This window comes from Hippopotamus amphibius, chromosome 3 (assembly GCF_030028045.1).
Source record: "Hippopotamus amphibius kiboko isolate mHipAmp2 chromosome 3, mHipAmp2.hap2, whole genome shotgun sequence".
Classification (NCBI taxonomy): Eukaryota; Metazoa; Chordata; class Mammalia; order Artiodactyla; family Hippopotamidae; genus Hippopotamus; species Hippopotamus amphibius.
Window position 1 is genome coordinate 149,406,936 of NC_080188.1, and position 20,150 is coordinate 149,427,085.

Below are 20,150 nucleotides of genomic sequence, written 5' to 3' on the forward strand. Positions count from 1 at the left end.
CTGCGGCATGTGGGGTTTTCCCGGACCAGGGCTCGAACCCATGTCCCCTGCATTGGCAAGTGGATTCTTAACCACTGTGCCACCAAGGAAGTCCCTCAGCGGGTTTTTAAAGTACACACTTCAGTGGGTTTTAGTATATTCAAAACTGTGCAGCCATCACCACTGACTGATTCCAGAACACTTTCATCTCTTCATTCCTTCTTGAAGATCCACGTTTCCTTCTGGTATCATTCCCCTTTAGCCTAAACAATTCCCATTATCATTTCTCATAGTGCAGATTGGCAGCAAGAAATTTGTTTTCTTTTATCTGATGATGTCTTTATTTTGTCTTCATTTTTGAGGGATATTTTCACTGAATGTGAAATTGTAACTTGATAATTTGGAGAGTGCTTATTCAGTTATTTGTTCCCTTGTAAATTATGTTATATTTCACTGGCTGCTCTCAATATATTTCTGTTTGTGTGATGGCCTGAGAATACGTCAGCTTGACTAGGCTGGGCTGCATTTTCTAGAACTGTCATGCCTTATGAGGTTCTTATGGGAGATTCCTGGGACAGAAGTGAAGCAGCAGCCATTTTGTGGCTCCTTGTGTTGTTGCATCTGTTAGCTCAGCTCCTTGCCCCGAGGCACTTGTCAGACCTGCATTTACCCATCTTCCCATGAATCCTATTTTAGCTTTTCCCAGTGTTGTGCTGGGGTATAGTTTAGCTCCATGACAAAGGTTCCCATTAAGGTCAGAGACAGTAAGAAAAGACATGGGTTTCAGACTGTGCTTGTGAGCTTCAGTTCATGGTTCTGGACTCCACTTTGTTCTTTTCCCCACTTTACATGTGTCTTCTCTTCCAACCTTCCTGCCCTATGGACAGCACACTCCAGCACTGAACATGAAGACAGTAGCCTTAGAGAGAAAAGAAGTTTAGAACCCTGTAATCCCTTCACACACATGCACGTGTGCGCGCACACACACACACACACACACACACACACACACACACACACACACACACACACACACACACACACAATGGTTCTGCTTCTCTGCTTGACCTTGACTGATAGATTTTGGTTTTCAGCCTTTTGACTGTAATGTGAATAGGTGAGGTTTTCTTTGTAATTATTCTATTTGGAGTTTTCTGAATTTTTTTAATCTCTAATGTTTAACTAAATTTGGAGAATTTGGGACCATTATTTTTTGAAATATATTTTCTGTCTCTCTTCTCTTTTTTGAAATTCCCGTTACACAAATATTAGGCCATTTGATATTGTTTCACAGGTCTTTGAAGTTCTGTTCACTTTTTATAATTTTTTATCCTATGCTCTTCATAATGGATAATTTCTATTGATAAATAGACTGACTCATATGTAATCTTTAATCTGCTGTAAGCCCATATAGTTTCTCATTTCAACTATTATGTTTCTCTATTTTAGATTTTCTGTTTGGTTCTTGTTAAAATAGTCTCCATTTCTCTGCTTAGATTTCCTGTCGTTATTCATTGTAAACATCTATTTCACATCATTCAGCATAGTTATAAAAGCTGCTTTAAAATCCTGGTCTGCTAATTCTAGCATTCAGGGCACTCAGTATCAATCTCCATTGATTATCCTCTTCTAGTACATGGGCCATCTTCTCCTGTTTCTTTTTATGTTGAGTCATTTTAGAATATATCCTAGATATTGTGACTGATATGCCTCTGAATTCTGTTAGATTACAGCAAAGAATATTGATTCTTTGTTTGGTTGTTTTGTTTTAGTAGGCAATTTATCATGGCTGAACTCAAATTGCAAACTGTCTCCTTTCCAGTAGGTAGCAGTTAAAATGTCAAGCCAGTGTATTTAGACTTCTCTAGGGGGCTTAGAGTGTGTTCTGGGGTTTCAGGAGTCAGCCAGAGATTTGGGCAGACTTTAGGTCCAGAGTATGGTATTCCCTCTTTCTAGCTTTCTGTTTTCTGGTGTTTTTTCTCCCTCACTATTTTTTCTCCCACTTTTATTGAACTGTAATTGATACATAGCACTGTATAAGTTTAAGGTGTACAGCGTAATGATTTGACTTCTATACATCATGAAATTTTACCACAGTAAGTTTAGTAAACACCCATTATCTCATATAGATACAAAAGAAAAGAAAAAGAAAAAATTTTTTATTCCTTGTGATGAGAACTCTTGGGATTTACTCTCTTAACTTTTGTATTTAACATACATGAGTGTTCTTTTTTTTTAATTTTTTCATTGACGTATAGTTCATGTACAATATTATATAAGTTACAGGTTACAATATACTGATTCACAGTTTTTAAAGGTTATACTCCATTTATAGTTACCATAAAATATTGGATATATTCCCCATGTTGTGTAATATATCTCTGTAGCTTATTTTATACATAATATGTACCTCTTAATTCCCTACCCCTGTATTGTCTGTCCCCTCTTCCATCTCCCCACTTGTAACCACTAGTTTGCTTTCTATATCTGTAAGTCTGCTTCTTTTTTGTTATATTCACTAATTTGTTCTATTTAGTAGATTCCACATATAAGTAATATTGTGCAGTGTTTATCTCTATCTTTCTGACTTATGTCACTTAGCATAATACCCTCCAAGTCCATCCATGATGCTGCAAATGGCAAAGTTTCATTCTTTTTTTTATAGCTGAGTAGTATTCCTGTATATATACACCACATCTTTATCCATTCATCAGTTGGTAGACACTTAGATTGCTTCTATATTTTGGCAATTTTAAATGATGCTGCTATGAACATTGGAGCGTATGTACCTTTTACGAATTAGTGGTTTTGGTTTTTTTAAAATATATACCCAGAAGTGAAATTTCTGTGTTACATGGTAGTTCTATTTTTAGTTTTTTGAGAAACCTCCATACTGTTTCGCATAATGGCTGCAGAAATTTACATTCCCACCAACAGTGTACAAGGCTTCCCTTTTCTCCACATCCTCACCAACATTTATTATTTGTGTTCTTTTTGCTGATAGCCATTCTGACAGATGTGATGTGGTATCTCATTGTGGTTTTGATTTGCATTTCCCTAATGATTAGCATCTTCTTATGTGCCATTTGGCCATCTGCATTTTCTCTTTGGAAAAGTGTCTGTTCAGTTCTTCTGCCCATTTTTTAATCGAGTTATTTTTTTGATTTTGAGTTTTTGAGCTGTTTATATATATATTGGGTATTAACCCCTTGTTGGTCATATAATTTGCAAATATTTTCTCCCATTCAGTAGGTTGTCTTTTCATTTTGTCGATTGTTTATTTGCTGTGCGAAAGCTTTTAAGTTTACTTAGGTCCCATTTAATTTTGCCTTTATTTCTTTAGCTTTAGGAGACAGGTCCAAAAAAACATTGCTTCATTTATGTCAAAGGGTGTTCTGCCTATGTTTTCCTCTAGAAGTTTTATAGATTCTGGTCTTACATTTAATTTTATAATCCATTTTGAGTTTATTTTTATATATGTTGTTAGAGAACATTCTGATTTCATTCTTTTACATGTAGCTGTTCAGTTTTCCAAGTACCACTTATTGAAGAGACTGTCTTTTCTCCATTGTATATTCTTGCCTCCTCTGTCATAGATTTATTGGCCATAGTGTGTGGGTTTATTTCTGAGCTCTCTATTCTCTTCCATTGAGAGGGTACTGAGTATGGTACTGTTTTTGTGCCAGTACCATACTGTTTTGATTCCTGTAGCTTTGTATACAGTCTGAAGTGAGGGAGTGTGATTGCTCCAGCTCTGTTCTTCTTTCTCAGGATCGTTTTGGCTATTCTGGTCTTTTATGTTTTCATACAAATTTTAAAATTGATTGTTCTAGTTCTGTGAAAAATGCCATTGGTGTTTTATTAGGGATTGCATTGAATCTGTGTATTGCCTTGGGTAGTATGGTCATTTTAGCAATATAATTCTTCCAATTCAAAAATACTGAATCTTTCCATCTTTTTGTGTCATCTTCACTTTCTTTCATTGTCTTAGTTTTGCAAGTACAGTTCTTTTACCTCCTTAGGTAGATTTATTCCTAGGTATTTTATTCTTTTTGACTTTATGGTAAATGGGATTGTTTCCTTAATTTCTTTTTCTGATAGTTTGTAGTTAGTGTATGTGAAACAGATTTTTGCATGTTAATTTTGTATCTTGCAACTTTACCAGATTCATTGATGAGCAATAGAATTTTTCTGGTAATGTCTTTAGGATTTCCTATGTATAGTATCATATCACTTGCAAACAGTGACCATTTTAGTTCTTCCTTTCCAGTTTGGATTCCTTTTATTTCTTATTCTCGTCTGATTGTTGTGGCTAGGACTTGCAAAACTCTGGTGAATAAAAGTGGCATCCTTAAGACGTCTTGTTTTTGATCTTAGAGGGAATGTTTCCAGCTTTTCACTGTTGGGTATAATGTTAGCTGTGGGTTTGTCATATATGGCTTTTATTATGTTAAGGTATGTTCCCTCTGTGCCCACTTTCTGGAAAGCTTTTATCATAAATAGGTGTTGAATTTGTCAAAAACTGTTCCTGCATCTATTGAGATGATCATATTGTTTTTATTCTTCAGTTTGTTAATGTGGTGTATCACACTGATTGATTTGCAGATACTGAAAAATCCTTGCATCCCTGGGATAAATTCTGCTTGATCGTGGTCTATGATCCTTTTAATGTATTGTTGGATTCAGTTTGCTAATATTTTCTTGAGGATTTTTGCATCTGTGTTTATCAGTGTTATTAGCCTGTAATTTTCTTTTTGTGTAATACTTTGTCTGGTTTTGGTATGAGGGTGATGCTGATCTCATAGAATGAATTTGAAAGTGTCCCATCCTTTGCAGTTTTTTGGAGCAATTTGGGAAGGATGAGTGTTCAGTCTTCTCTAAACTTTGGTAGAATTCACCATTGAAGTCATCTGGTCCTAGAATTTTGTTTCTTGGGGTTTTTTTTAATAACTGATTCCAATTCATTATTGATACTTGGTTTGTTCATATTTTCTGTTTCTTCTTGGTTCATTCTTGGGAGATTGTGCCTTCTAAGAATTTGTCCATTTCTTCTAGGTCGTGTTTTATTGGCATACAGTTGTTCATTAGTAGTCTCTTATGATCATTTGTATTTCTGTGGTGTTAGTTGTAACTTCTGATTTTTCATTTCTGACTTGATTGATTTGGGCCCTTTCCCTTTTTTTCTGATAAGTCCAGCTAAAGGTTTATCAATTTTGTTTATCTTTTCAAAGAACCAGCTACTAATTTCCTTGATCTTTTCTGTTGTTTTTTGTCTCTGTTTTATTTATTTCTGCTCAGATCTTTATGATTTCTTTCCTTCTACTAACTTTGGGTTTTGTTTGTTCTTCTTAGTCTAGTTCCTTTAATTGTAAGATTGGATTTTTTATTTGTGATTTTTCTTATTTCCTGAGGTAAGCTTGTATCGCTATTAAACTTCCCTCTTAAAACTACTTTTCCTGCACTCCATAGGTTTTGGATCATTTTGTTTTTGTTTTCATTTGTCTCTAGGTTACTTTTTTATGTCCATTAATATTTGCCTTATATATTGAGATGCTGCTGTGTTGGGTGCATGGATGTATATGTACAGTTATTGTATCTTCTTCTTGGATTGATTCCTTGATCATTATGTTGTGTCCTTCTTTGTCTCTGGCAGCAGTCTTTATTTTAAAGTCTATTTTGTCTGATATAAGTATTTGTACTCCAGCTTTCTTTTGATTTTCATGTTTATGGAATACCTTTTCCAGTCCCCTCACTTTCATTCTGTTTGTGTCATTAGATCTGAGGTGAGTCTCTTGTAGGCCACATATATACGGGTCTTGTTTTTGTATCTATTCAGCCACTCTCTGTCTTTTGATTGGAGCATTTAGTCCATTTACATTTGAGGTAATTACCAATAAGTATGTTCTTATTGCCATTTTGTTAATTGTTTTGGAGTTGTTTTTGTAGGTTTTTTTTTTTTTTCCTTCTTCTTTTGTTCTCTTGTGATTTGATGACTATCTTTAGTGTTGTTTGGATTCCTTTTTCTTTTTGATATGTATATCTATTATAGATATTTTGTTTGTGGTTACCAGGTGGTTACTGTTACACACACACACACACACAATTGTTTTAAGTTGCTGATCTCTGAATTTCAAACAATTTTAAACAACCCTGCATTTGTACGCTCCTCCTCTCATGATTACTGTCTTTGATATCATTTTTTACATCTGTTTTGTATATCCCTTAACTGCTTATTGTTGATTTAGATGGTTTTACTACTTTTGTTTTTTAACCTTCCCACTAGCTTTGTACATGGACAATATCCTATTTTTACTCTATGTTTGCATTTACTCTTGAGCTTTTTCATTTCATAATTTTCTTGTTTCTAGTTGTGGCGTTTTCTTTTTCACCTAGAGAAGTTCCTACATTTGTTGTAAAGCTGGTTTGGTGGTGCTGAACTCTTTTAGCTTTTAGTTGTGTCTAAAGCTTTTGGTCTCTCCATCCAATCTGAAAAGAGCCTTTTTGCCTTTCACCACTCTAAATATATTGTGCCACTCCCTCTGGACTGCAAGTTTCTGCCGAAAAATCAGCTGATAGACTTAAGGGAGTTTCCTTGTATGTTATTTGTTGCTTTTTCCCTTGCTGCTTTTAGTTAGTTAGTTATGATTTTTTTAGACTACCTTGAAGCTTTTTATTGAAAATCTTAAATTTGTTGAAAAATTGGAGATTGTTATGACAGTGGAAAAAGTATTTTAAAAGAGGTGTATTTTTGACTCATTCATTTTTCAAATTACTTTTTCACTCACTCAGCCCACATTTATGGAGCACTCGCTATCTGCTAGGCATATGCTAGTTTCTGAGAGCACAAAAGTCACCAAAAACAGGGTCATTACTCTCATGGAGCTTACAGTATTGACTACTACAGTTGCATGGCCTAGATAAAGTCACATTGTACAGCCTCCTTTAATGTATAAAAATGAGGTGTTTGGACTCAGGCAGTAAATAATCTTTCCTTTGTAATTCCAAAACAATCCTATGATTGTACAAAACATTTGCAGACTGGTTGGAAATAAGGACCTTCCTACTCTAAGTGTTGGTGATAAAGTGTGTTTGCACCTTGGAGTACTCAAGCAAAACAAACGTCTCTGGTTCTTGCCTGGTGAGGGGTGAAGGTGGGTGAATCCCTTGCTGGTTTTAATACAGTAAGTCCCCTACACACAAACCTTCAATTTACAAACGTTCAAAGATGCAAACATGCTTTCCATCAACATCAGGCATGAGTGATATTGCAGCTTGCCCTCCGTCTCCTATTGCTGGTGATCCTTCAGCTCTACCATCTCCCACCTCCTCTGCCTCATCCAGTCAGTAACTCTTCTTGCCTGTTCACTCGATGCCAGCCCCTGCATGCCAGCTGTTGTACTGTACTACTATACTTTCAAGGTACTATACTGTAAGACTAAAAATGTTGTCTTTATTTTTTGTGGTTTTTTTACGTATTATTTGTATGAAAAGTATTATAAACCTATTACAGTACAGTACTATATAGCCAATTGTGTTAGTTGAGTACCTAGGATAACTTTCTTGGACCTACAGACGAATTGGACTTAATGAATGTGCTCTTGGAATGGAATTCATTCATGTGTGGGAGACTTACTTTATTCTCTCTTTATCTTTAATTTTCATCATTTTAATTACAATGTGTTTTGGTGTGCTTCTTTTTGGGTTAATCCTGTATTGGACTCTGTGCTTCCTGGACTTAGGTGGCTGTTTCCTCCCAGGATAGGGATGTTTTCAGCTATCATATCTTCAAATATGTTTTCAGCCCCTTTCTCTCTTCTTCTTCTGGGATCGCTATGATGAGAATATTATTGTGCTCGATGTTATCCCAGAGTCTCTTAACTGGTCCTCATATCTTTTCATCCTTTTTTCTTTTTTCTGTTCAACATCAGTGATTTCCACTACTATGTCTTCCAGCTCACTGATCCATTCTCCTCTGTTTCATTTAGTCTGCTGTTGATTCCTTCTAGTTTAATTTTCATTTCAGTTATTGTATTCTTCATTCTTTATATTTTCTAACTCTTTTTTTAAAAACTTCTAACTTCTTGCTCTGTACATTCATTCTCCTGAGTTCTTTAATCACTTCTATGACCATTACCCTGAATTCTTTCTTGGGTTGATTGCCTATCTCTGCTTTGCTTAGTTCTTCTGGGGTTTTATGTTGTTCCTTCATCTGGAACATGTTTTTCTGCTGCCTCATTTTGTCTGTTTTGCTGTGTTTATTTTTATGTATCTGGACATTAGTTATATTTCCTAACCTTGGAGAAGTCACCTTTTGTAGGAGGCAACTTACATCTCAGCAGTGCACTCCCCTCTTGTCACCCAAAGTGTATGCTATAGGCATTCCCCCTTGAAGGCTGCATGGGTCCTTCTGCTGTGGTGGTTATGTGGGTGATCTGGTAGGCTTTGTTGGCCCCTAGTCCAGCTGGTTGCCAGCCCCTACGTTGTGTGGAGGCTGACAGCTGCTTGTTAGTGGGACCTAGCCATTAGGTAGCTGACTGGAGAACCCCAGGGGGCCGTGGGGCTAGTGCTGGCTCCCTGTTGGGCAGAGTCAGGGTCCAGAAGATTCCCTGTGGCCTTTGTCCTCCCAGTGGTGGGTGAAGCCAGGTCCTGGGCTTAATGCCAGACTACTGGCAGGCAGATAGGGGTCCTGGATTCTGGCTGCAGGGTTCTGGGATCCCAGAGCTGGTGTCAGATCACCAGTGGGAATAGGGGGAGCTGATTCCTGACACAGTTGGGTGTGGAGTCCAGTGTGCCCCTAAGCTTGTGTTGGCCTGCTAGTGGTTATGGCCAGGGCCCAGCTGCCCTGAGGGCAGGCTCTGGTCTGCTGTGGGCAGGCTGGGTTCACAGGCTGTGGGATTGTGGTTTTCTTGTATCTGGTGTGTGCCCTCTGGTGGGTGAGGTTGGTCTAGAGGCGAGGGCAAGGCCAGTGCCTGCTCACTGGTGTGTGGCCAGGGTCTTGGCCCTCTGGTGGGCAGTGTCTGGAGGTGTGTCTAGAAGTGCTTGTGGGCTCAGGAAGTCTTTAGGCAGCTTATCTGCTGATGGGTGATGCCATTTCCCTGCCCAGTTAGTTGTTTGTCCTGAAGTGTCCCCAGCCTCAGCACACCTGAGGCTGTTGGGTGGGGCCAGATTGCAGTGCTAATGAGCTAGAGGGAGGATCCCACTATGGTGACTGCCCTGTCTATGCAGTAGAAAGCTTCCAAGTGCAGCTCCTACCAGTGTTTGTGTCCCAGGGTGAGCCATACCACCACCGCCTCTCTGGGAGACTCTCCAAGACCAGCAGGTAGGTCTGGCCCAGGTTCCAATCAAATTACTGTTTTTGCCCTGGGTCCTGGTATATGTGAGATTTTGTGTGTTCCCTTTAAGAGTGAAGTCTCTATTTCTCCCAGTCCTTTGCGACTTTTGAAATTTAGCCCCACTGTTCTTCAAAGCCAAATGCTCCAGGGGCTCGCTTGTCTTCCCATTGCAGCACCCCATGGGGGAAGCCCACCGTGGGACTCAGAACTCTTACTTCTGTGCGAGAACCTCTGCAGTTCTCCAGTTTGTGGGTTGCCCACCCAGGGGAACGGGACTTGTTTATAGCACAGATATGCCCCTCCTGTTTGTCTCCTTGTGGTTCCTTCTTTGTGCCTTTAGTTGTAGATCTTTTCTGGTAGGTTCTGGTTGTTTTCATCAGATAGTTGTGGTCTTGGTGTGCTCATGAGAGGAGGTGAGCTCAGGGTGTTCCTACTCTGCATCTTGACTGATCTCCTTCCTCACTTTAAAGTGGCTCTGTTTATCCCAAGCTCTGTCCCCTGGTTCTTCATAGCAGTAAGATTGTAGGTTTCTAATCTAAGTTTTAACCCTGCATTGTGTAGACTAGTATCCATTTTCAGGGTAAAAGCCACAAAAATGGGAAGTTTGTCCAGCACCGTTCCTTCTTCGTGGTGTCCAAATCCCCTGTATATACCTATTTCCAGTTGCTTCCCAGAACCTTCAGATTTTTTCCAGAGTTTCCAGCTTTTCACATTTTTTCAGGAGTTCATAATTATCTCTAGGAAGGGTGATCCAGTAGGAACTGCTTGGCTATTAAACAGAAGTAAAACTTGGTATTTGTTCTTAATTATGCATTATTACATGCCAAATATAAATCTTTTCTTCTGGTGACACAGTAATGCTTTCTATTCATGCATGAAGTATCCCACAAATTCATATTTGTGCAACATTCTGAAGAGTTTAAGTGAAAGAGGTTATTTAACCACTATGAATTACCAGTGAATGTGGTGCTTAATTCAGAACAAGATAATTCAGGATTGTTCTCTTCCCTACTTGTCCCAATTCTCAGTAACAAGCTCAGACTGTTTTAGAAAATGTGTAATTTTCATTACCTTTTGGTGTTGGGTAATCATCAATAGCTGAAAGAACAATTTTCCATAAAATTACTTACAAACATTTACTACTCCTCTGGTTTGTATCAAGTATTAGGCTAAGTGCTGGGCATGCAAAGATAAATAAATTAAGATCCCTGTCCTCAAGTTGCTCACAGTTTAGTAGAGGAGACAGAAATAAGTATGCCACTTGCATTTCTCTGTGATGACCGTTGCGTGTCAGAGGTGGCAGGAGTATTTCAAAAGGTACCTAACCTAGGCTTTAAGAATAAAGAAACTGTTATGGAACCTGCACTTCAGAGTTGGATTAGAATTGATTGGAATTTTATTCATGTTATACTTTTGGATAACTTGAACTAGTATGAAAATTTGGGGCATTAGTTTTTTCACTTGAGAATGAGGGGTTTGGATTAGGTCTATAATAATTCTTTTCAATGCAAATATTTTATAGTTCAATTAAAATGCATTAATCAGAAATACTCCAAACCTACTTCTTTAGGAATTCCTTCTTCTTAAGGAATACATGCAGACCTCATTTTATTGCACTTCACTTTATTGTGCTTCACAAATAATACATTTTTTGCAAATTGAAGGTTTGTGGCAATCCTGTGCCCAGCAAGTCTATCATCGCCATTTTTCCAACAACGGTTGCTCACTTCATGTATCCATCACATTTTGGTAATTCTTGAAGTATTTCAGCTTTTTCATTACTATTGTATTTGTTATGGTGATCTGTAGTCAGTGATCTTTGATATTACTTTTGCAGTTGTTTTGGGGCACTGTGAACCACACTTGTGTAAGATGGGCGATGTTGTGTGTTCTGACTCTTCCACTGACTGGGCATTCCCCCATTTCTCTCCCGCTCCTCAGGCCTCCCTGTACCCTGAGACACAACATTATTGAAATTAGGCTGATTAATAATCCTACAGTGGCCTCTGAATGTTCAAGGGAAAGGAAGAATCCCATGTCTCTCAGTTTATATCAGAAGCTAGAAATGATTTACCTTAGTGAAGAAGGCATGTTGAAAGCTGAGATAAGCCCAAAGCTAGGCCTCTTGCTTCAGGTAGCAAAGTTGTGAATGCAAAGGAAAAGTTTTTGAAAGAAATTAAAAGTGCTATGCCAGTGAACACACAAATGATAAGAATGCAAAATAGTCTTACTGCTGATATAGAGAAAGTTTGAGTGATCTGGATAGAAGATCAAAGCAGCCATAACATCCCCTTAGGCCAGAGCCTAACCCAGAGCAAGGCCCTAGCACTCTTGAATTATTTGAAGGCTGAGAGAAGTAAGGAAGCTGCAGAAGAAAATCTCGAAACTAGGAGATGTTGGTTCATGAGGTTTAAGAAAAGAAGCTGTCTCCATAACATAAAAGTTCAAAGTGAAAAAGCAAGTGCTGATGTAGAAGCTGCAGCAAGTTATCCAGAAGATCTGGCTAAGATAATTAATGAAGGTGGGTGTGCCAAACAACAGAGTTTCAATGAAGTTGAAAGAGCCTTTTGGAAGAAGATGCCATCTAGGACTTTCATAGCTAGTGAGGAGGAGTCAATGCCTGGCTTCAAAGCTTCAAAGGACAGACTGACTCTTTTGTAGGGGCTAATGCAGCTGGTGACTTTAAGTTGAAGCCGGTGCTCATTTATCATTCCAAAAATCCTAAGGCTCTTAAGAATTATACTAAGTCTACTCTGCCTGTGCTTTATAACTAGAACAACAAAGCCTGGATGACAGCACATCTGTTTTCAAGATGGTTTACTGAATATTCTGAGCCCGCTTTTGATACCTACTGCTCAGATAAAAAGATTCCTTTCAAAATATTACTGCTGCTCGTTACAGTGCACCTGGTCATCTAATGGAAATGTATGACGAGATTAATGTTGTTTTCATGCCTGCTAAGACACATCCATTCTGAGGCCCATGGACTAAGGAGTCATTTCAATTTTCAAGTCTTAATATTTAAGAAATTCATTTTGTAAGGCTATAGCTTCTGTAGATAGTGATTCCTCTGATGGATCTGGGCAAAGTAAATTGAAAGCCTTCTGGAAAAGATTCACCATTCTAGATGCCATTAAGAACATGTGATTCACGGGAAGAAGTCAAGAGTTTAACATTAATAGGAGTTTGAAAGAAGTTGATTCCAACCTTCATGGGTGACTTTGAGGAGTTGAAGACTTCAGTGGAAGAAGTAACTGCAGATGTGGTGGAAATAATAAGAGAAATAGAATTAGAAGATGTGACTGAATTGCTGTAACCTTGTGGTAAAACTAGAACACATGGGGAGTTGCTTCTTATGGGTGAGCAAAGGAGGTGGTTTCTTGAGATGGAATCTGCTCCTGGTGAAGATACCGTGAAGATTGGTGAAATGAAAACATAGTGTTTAGAATACTGCATAAATTTAATTGATAAAGCAGCAGCAGGATTTGAAAGGATTGAGTCCAATTTTGAAAGAAATCTGCTGTGCGTAGAATGCTGTCAAACAGCATTGCATGCTACAGAGAAATCATTTGTGAAAGGAACAGTCAGTCGATTCAGCAAACCCCATTGTTGTTTTATTTTAAGGAATTGCCACAGCCACCCCAGCCTTCAGCAATCACCACACTTATCAGTCAGCAGCCATCAACATGGACACAAGACCCTCCACCAACAAAAAGATTAGGACTCAGTGAAGGTTTAGATGATAATTAGCATTTGTTGGCATTGTTATTTAGATATAAAGTTATTGCACACATTACAGACTACAGTATAATGTAAACATAACTTTTAGATGCCCTGGGAAACCAAAAAGTTCTTGTGACTCACCTTATTGCGATACTAGCTTTTCTTTTTTTTTTATTTTATTTTATTTATTTATTTATTTATTATTTTTTTGGGAGTACACCAAGTTCAATCATCTATTTTTATACACATATCCCCGTATTCCCTCCCTCCCTTGACTCCCTCCCCACCCTCCCTCGACTCCCCCCCACCCTCCCTCAACTCCCCCCCACCCTTCCCGTCCCAGTCCTCTAAGGCATCTTCCATCCTCAAGTTGAACTCCCTTTGTTATACAGCAACTTCCCACTGGCTGTTTTACAGTTGGTAGTATATATATACCTATGCTACTCTCTCACTTCGTCTCAGCTTCCCCTTCACCCCCCGCCCCCTCCCAAACCTCGAGTTCTCCAGTCCATTTTCTGCATCTGCGTCCTTATTCTTGTCACTGAGTTCATCAGTACCATTTTTTAGATTCCGTATATGTGAGTTAGCATACAATATTTGTCTTTCTCTTTCTGACTTACTTCACTCTGTATGACAGACTCTAGGTCTAGCTACCTCATGACATATAGCTCCATCTCATCCCTTTTTATAGCTGAGTAATATTCCATTGTATATATATGCCACATCTTCTTTATCCATTCATTTGTTGATGGGCATTTAGGTTGCCTCCATCTCCTGGCTATTGTAAATAGTGCTGCAATAAACATTATGGTACATGTTTCTTTTGGGATTATGGTTTTCTTTGGGTATATGCCCAGGAGTGGGATTACTGGATCATATGGTAGTTCTATTTGTAGTTTTTTAAGGAACCTCCAAATTGTTTTCCATAGTGGCTGTACCAACTTACAATCCCACCAACAGTGCAGGAGAGTTCCCTTTTCTCCACACCCTCTCCAACATTTGTTGTTTCCAGACTTTGTGATGATGGCCATTCTGATTGGTGTGAGGTGATACCTCATTGTGGCTTTGACTTGCATTTCTCTGATGATGAGTGATGTTGAGCATGTTTTCATGTGTTTGTTGGCCATCTGTATGTCTTCTTTGGAGAAATGTCTATTTAGATCTTGCGCCCATTTGTGGATTGGGTTATTTGCTTTTTTGGTATTAAGCTGCATGAGCTGCTTGTATATTTTGGAGATTAATCCTTTGTCCATTGTTTCATAGGCAATTATTTTTTCCCATTCTGAGGGTTGCCTTTTAGTCTTGTTTATGGTTTCTTTTGCTGTGCAAAAGCTTTTAAGTTTCATGAGGTCCCATTTGTTTATTCTTGATTTTATTTCCATGATTCTAGCAGGTGGGTCCAAAAGGATGTTGCTTTGATGGATGTCATAGAGTGTTCTGCCTATGTTTTCCTCTAGGAGTTTTATAGTGTCTGGCCTAACATGTAGGTCTTTAATCCATTTGGAGTTTATTTTTGTGTATGGTGTTAGGGAGTGTTCTAATTTCATTCTTTTACATGTTGCTGTCCAATTTTCCCAGCACCACTTATTGAAGAGGCTGTCTTTTTTCCATTGTATATTTGTGCCTCCTTTGTCAAAGATAAGGTGCCCATATGTGTTTGGGCTTACTTCTGAGTTCTCTATTCTATTCCATTGATCTTCCTTTCTATTTTTGTGCCAGTACCATACTGTCTTGATCACTATGGCCTTGTAGTATAGTTTGAAGTCAGGAAGGCTGATTCCACCAACTCCATTTTTCCTTCTCAAGATTGCTTTGGCTATTCAGGGTCTTTTGCGTTTCCATACAAATCGTAAGATTTCTTGCTCTAGTTCTGTGAAAAATGCCATTGGTAATTTGATTGGGATTGCATTGAATCTGTAAATTGCTTTGGGTAGTACAGTCATTTTCACGATGTTGATTCTTCCAATCCAGGAGCATGGTATGTCCCTCCATCTGTTTGTGTTGTCTTTGATTTCTTTCATCAATGTCTTAAAGTTTTCTGCATACAGATCTTTTGCCTCCTTAGGCAGGTTTATTCCTAGGTATTGTATTCTTTTTGTTGCAGTGGTGAATGGGAGAGTTTCCTTAATTTCTCTTTCTGCTCTTCCGTTGTTAGTGTATAGGAATGCAAGAGATTTCTGTGCATGAATTTTGTATCCTGCTACTTTACTAAACTCATCAATGAGTGCTAGCAGTTTTCTGGTAGAGTCTTTAGGGTTTTCTATATATAATATCATGTCATCTGCAAAGAGTGACAATTTTACTTCTTCTTTTCCAATTTGTATTCCTTTTATTTCTTTTTCTTCTCTGATTGCTGTGGCTAACACTTCCAAAACTATGTTGAATAATAATGATGAGAGTGGACACCCTTGTCTTGTTCCTGTTCTTAGAGGGAATTCTTTCAGTTTTTCCCCATTGAGAACAATGTTGGCTTTTGGTTTCTCATATATGGCTTTTATTATATTGAGGTAATTTCCTTCTGTGCCCATTTTCTGGAGAACTTTTATCATAAATGGATGTTGAACTTTGTCAAAAGCTTTTTCTGCATCTATTGAGATGATCATATGTTTTTTATCCTTCAATTTGTTGATATGATGTATCACGTTGATTGATTTGTGTATATTGAAGAATCCTTGCATCCCAGGGATAAACCCAACTTGATCATGGTGTATGATTTTTTTAATGTGCTGTTGCAGTCTGTTAGCTAGTATTTTGTTGAGGATTTTTGCATCTATATTCATCAGTGATATTGGTCTGTAGTTTTTTTTTGTGCCATCTTTGCCTGGTTTTGGTCTCAGGGTGATGGTGGCCTCGTAGAATGAGTTTGGGAGTGTTCCGCCTTCTGCAATATTTTGGAAGAATTTGAGAAGGATAGGTGTTAACTCTTCTCGAAATGTTTGATAGAATTCGCCCATGAACCCATCTGGTCCTGGGCTTTTGTGTGTTGGGAGATTTTTAATCACTGCCTCTATTTCCGTACTTGTGATTGGTCTGTTCATGGTTTCTCTTTCTTCCTGGTTCAGTGTTGGAAGATTGTATTTTTCTAAGAATGTATGCATTTCTTCCAGGTTATCCAATTGATTGGCATATAGTTGCTTGTAGTAGTCTCTCATGATCTTTTGTATTTTTGAGGTGTCCGTTGTTACTTCTCCTTTTTCATTTCTAATTCTATTGATTTGCATCTTCTCCCTTTTTTTCTTGATGAGTCTGGCTAATGGTTTATCAATTTTGTTAATCTTCTCAAAGAACCAGCTTTTAGTTTTATTTATTTTTGCTATGGTTTCTTTCCTTTCTTTTTCATTAATTTCTGCTCTGATCTTTATGATTTCTTTCCTTCTGCTCCCTTTGGGGTTTCTTTGTTCTTCTTTCTCTAGTTGTTTTAGGTGTAAGGTTAGATGGTTTGTTCAATAATTTTCTTGTTTCTTAAGGTAGGGCTGTATTGCTATAAACTTCCCTCTTAGAACTGCTTTTGCTGCGTCCCATAGGTTTTGGGTTGTTGTGTTTTCGTTGTCGTTTGTTTCTAGATACTTTTTGATTTCCTTTTTGATTTCTTTAGTGATTTCTTGGTTGTTTAAGAGTGAATTGTTTAGCCTCCATGTGTTTGTATTTTTTGCAGTTTTTCTCCTGTAATTGATATCTAGTCTCATGGCGTTGTGGTCTGAGAAGATGCTTGATATGGTTTCAATTTTCTTGAATTTGCTGAGGTTTGATTTGTGACCCAAGATGTGATCTGTGCTGTAAAATGTTCCATGTGCACTTGAGAAGAAAGTGTAGTCTGTCATTTTTGGATGGAATGTCCTATAAATATCTATTAAGTCGAGATGGTCTAATGTGTCATTTAAAGCTTGTGTCTTTATTTATTTTCTGTTTGGATGATCTGTCCATTGATGTAAGTGGGGTGTTCAAGTCTCCCACTATTATTGTGTTCCTGTCGATGTCCCCTTTTATAGCTGTTAGCATTTGCCTTATGTATTGAGGTGCTCCTATGTTGGGGGCATAGATATTTACCATTGTGATATGTTCTTCTTCAATGGATCCCTTGATCATTAGGTAGTGTCCTTCCTTGTCTCTTGTAATAGTCTCTACTTTCAAGTCTAATTTGTCTAATATGAGTATTGCTACTCCAGCTTTCTTTTGACTTCCATTTTCATGGAATATCTTTTTCCATCCCTTTCCTTTCAGTCTATATGTATCCCTTGGTCTGAAGTGAGTTTCTTGTAGGCAGCATATAGAAGGGTCTTGTTTTTGTATCCATTCAGCCAGTTTGTGTCTTTTGGTGGGAGCATTTAATCCGTTTACATTTAAGGTGATTATTGACATGTGTGTTCCAATTAGCATTTTCTGAATTGTTTTGGGTTTGTATTTGTAGGTGTTTTCCTTTTCTTGTGTTTCCTACTTAGAGAAGTGCCTTTAGCACTTGTTGTAAGGCTGGTTTGGTGGTGTTGAATTCTCTTAACTTTTGCTTGTCTGGAAAGCTTTTGATTTCTCCCTCAAATCTGAATGAGATTCTTGCTGGGTAGAGTATTCTTGGCTGTAGGTTTCTCTCTTTCAGGACTTTCAGTATATCCTGCCATTCCCTTCTGGCCTGCAGAGTTTCTGTAGAAAGGTCAGCTGTTATCCTTATGGGTTTTCCCTTATGTGTTATTTGTTGCTTTTCTCTTGCTGCTTTTAATATTTTTTCTTTGTGTTTAATTGTCATTAGTTTGATTAATATGTGCCTTGGTGTATTTCTCCTTGGGTTTATTCTTTATGGGACTCTCTATGCTTCTTAGACTTGGTGAATTATTTCCTTTCCCATGTTGGGGAAGTTTTCCACTAGAACCTCTTTAAATATTTTCTCAGACCCTTTCTTGTTTTCTTCTTCTTCTGGGATGCCTATAATTCGAATGTTGATATGCTTAATGTTATCACTGAGGTCTCTGAGACTGTCTTCTATTCTTCTTATTCTTTTTTCTTTTTCCTGCTCTGTTGCGTTTATTTCGCCCATTCTATCTTCCAACTCACTTATTCGTTCTTCTGCCTCAGTCATTCTGCTGGTTATGGCAGCTAGAGTATTTTTAATTTCAGTTATTTTGTTATCCATTGCTGTTTGTTTTTCTGAGTTCTTATGAACTGTTTCTTGTACTTTCTCTATTTTGTTATCGAGATTTTGTATCATTTTTACTATCATGACTCTAAATTCTTTTTCAGGCATTTTTCCTATTTCCTCCTCATTTATTTGGTCTTGTGGGTTTTTTTCCTGCTCCTTTGCCTGCATGGTGTTTCTTTGTTTCCTCATGGTTGTCCAGAGTTTTGGGGTTGCTTGTCCTGGCGATAGAGGTGTTTATAGAAGACTGTCCAAGGCTCAGACTAATGTCCAACTATTGGATTAAATGAATATTAAGTCTAGGAAACACATACATGTATAAGACACACAATTACTGAATCCATTAGGACATAAGGCTCTGGAAAGACCTGACAGAACCCCAGTATACTACCAGATATTCAAAGAGAAACCTAACAGAAATTGACAACTGGAACAGAACAAATCAGAGACAAAAGCAAAAGCAAACAAACAAACAAATAACATCTTACACATACAAACACTAATCCAGGGAGATTTTGTAAGCTAGGATCAAATATAGAAAAGAGCTAGAGTACCACCAGACAGAATGGAGATTCTCAGAATGAAATTAGACAGTTGTACTAAGAACTAAGATAAAGACAAAAACCTAATATTAAATACCAAGGTGGTGGGTCATCTGGAGAATAGAGCAAGGAGTCTGAGCAGATTGATAGTGTTGCTTATAAGTATGTTAAGATAAAATAAACTTAAAGTGGCTGGAAGAAAGGGGAACAGAAGAGCATAGTGTGGTTGGAAATAGGGAAATAAAAAGAAAGGAATAGAAATGTATAAAAGATAGGGATGAAAGGAAAGTATGAGAGATATTTTGTCTGTACTACCAAAAACTTAGCTAGAAATAGAAGTATATAAAAAGGCAAAAAAATAAAAATAGAATAAAAAATAGCATTAAAAAATTAGGTTATAAAACTTGTAGATTCCTTAGGACTAAGATCGTAATTAATAAAGAAAAAAAAATAGAAAAAGAAAAAAATCCAGAACTGATCCCAGAATGGACCAGTTCTATAGGATTGATACTAATATTTCTGTTTCCTTAGAGTCTCAGCTATAAGTGTCCTTCTACTGGCCTTCGGTTTTTTTGCATTGTTCTGTGACCAGCAGGGGTTCCTTTATTGTTTGTCTGTAAGCATTGGTGTGTGGGGAGGGAGAGGGTACAATAGTGGCTACTTCCCCTGGGAGTGAGTGAGCAGTGGTGCACTGTTGTTTCATTCGGGCTTGGAGGTGCCTGTTGCAGAGGGATGCTGGTTGCTCAGGTGTAAACAGAAAGTCTTAGAGTTGGGCCTCTCTCTGGTTTTTTTGTTTGTTTGTTTGTTTTTCTTGGCAGCCTCCCTGCTGCCAGAGTTCCAAGGGGTTTTAATCCAGCCCCGCCCGAGTGCCTGAGGGTACTTGTTATCCCTGAGCGCCTTAGGTGGCCCACAGGCGTCTCTCCACTGCCTGTTGCAGAGGTGCTGAAAGAGAGAGAGAGGCTACATCCGCGGCTCCTCCCCCCGCCTGTGAGCCTGCAGCCTCCAGCTGCCATCATGGCCGGGCAGCTCTCAGGGGCGGGCACTCCTCGCCGCGGACCTCTTCCCTCCTGTCCTCTCGGTCCATCACCTTACTGGCAACAGTGTTTCTCACCCTGAAGCAGCTCTCCGGTTCCCACGCTCCCGCTCTCGGACCCTCTGTTTAGCTGTGGATCGACGTCCGGGCCCGGGAACGCTGAGCTGAGCTGAGCTGTGCTGCGGACCCTCCGTATGTTTCTTATTCCCTCCCGTCTGCCACAGCTCCGCCGCTTCACCCTCTTTGAGCCGTCGTAGATGCCTCCCTACCGGTTATGTCGGGCTCCTTGCGGTCCTTTCTGGTGTCCGAGGCCGTCTGTGGGTGTTCAGCTGGTTCTCTGTGGGAATTATTGCGTCCTTCGGTGCATTCCCAATGCATCTGTGGAGAGGGATGCATTCCACATCCCTCTACTTCGC

The 20,150-nt window shown here is 38.6% G+C and overlaps 1 protein-coding gene and 1 pseudogene across 7 annotated transcripts in view; both read left to right on the plus strand.

Annotated features, from left to right (window-relative positions):
- Positions 1-20,150, plus strand: part of AKT3 (AKT serine/threonine kinase 3) — a 363,328-nt gene that overhangs the window by 323,482 nt on the left and 19,696 nt on the right. The gene's annotated exons all lie outside the window — the stretch shown is intronic.
- On the plus strand, positions 11,191-13,061 carry LOC130848003 (tigger transposable element-derived protein 1-like; annotated as a pseudogene).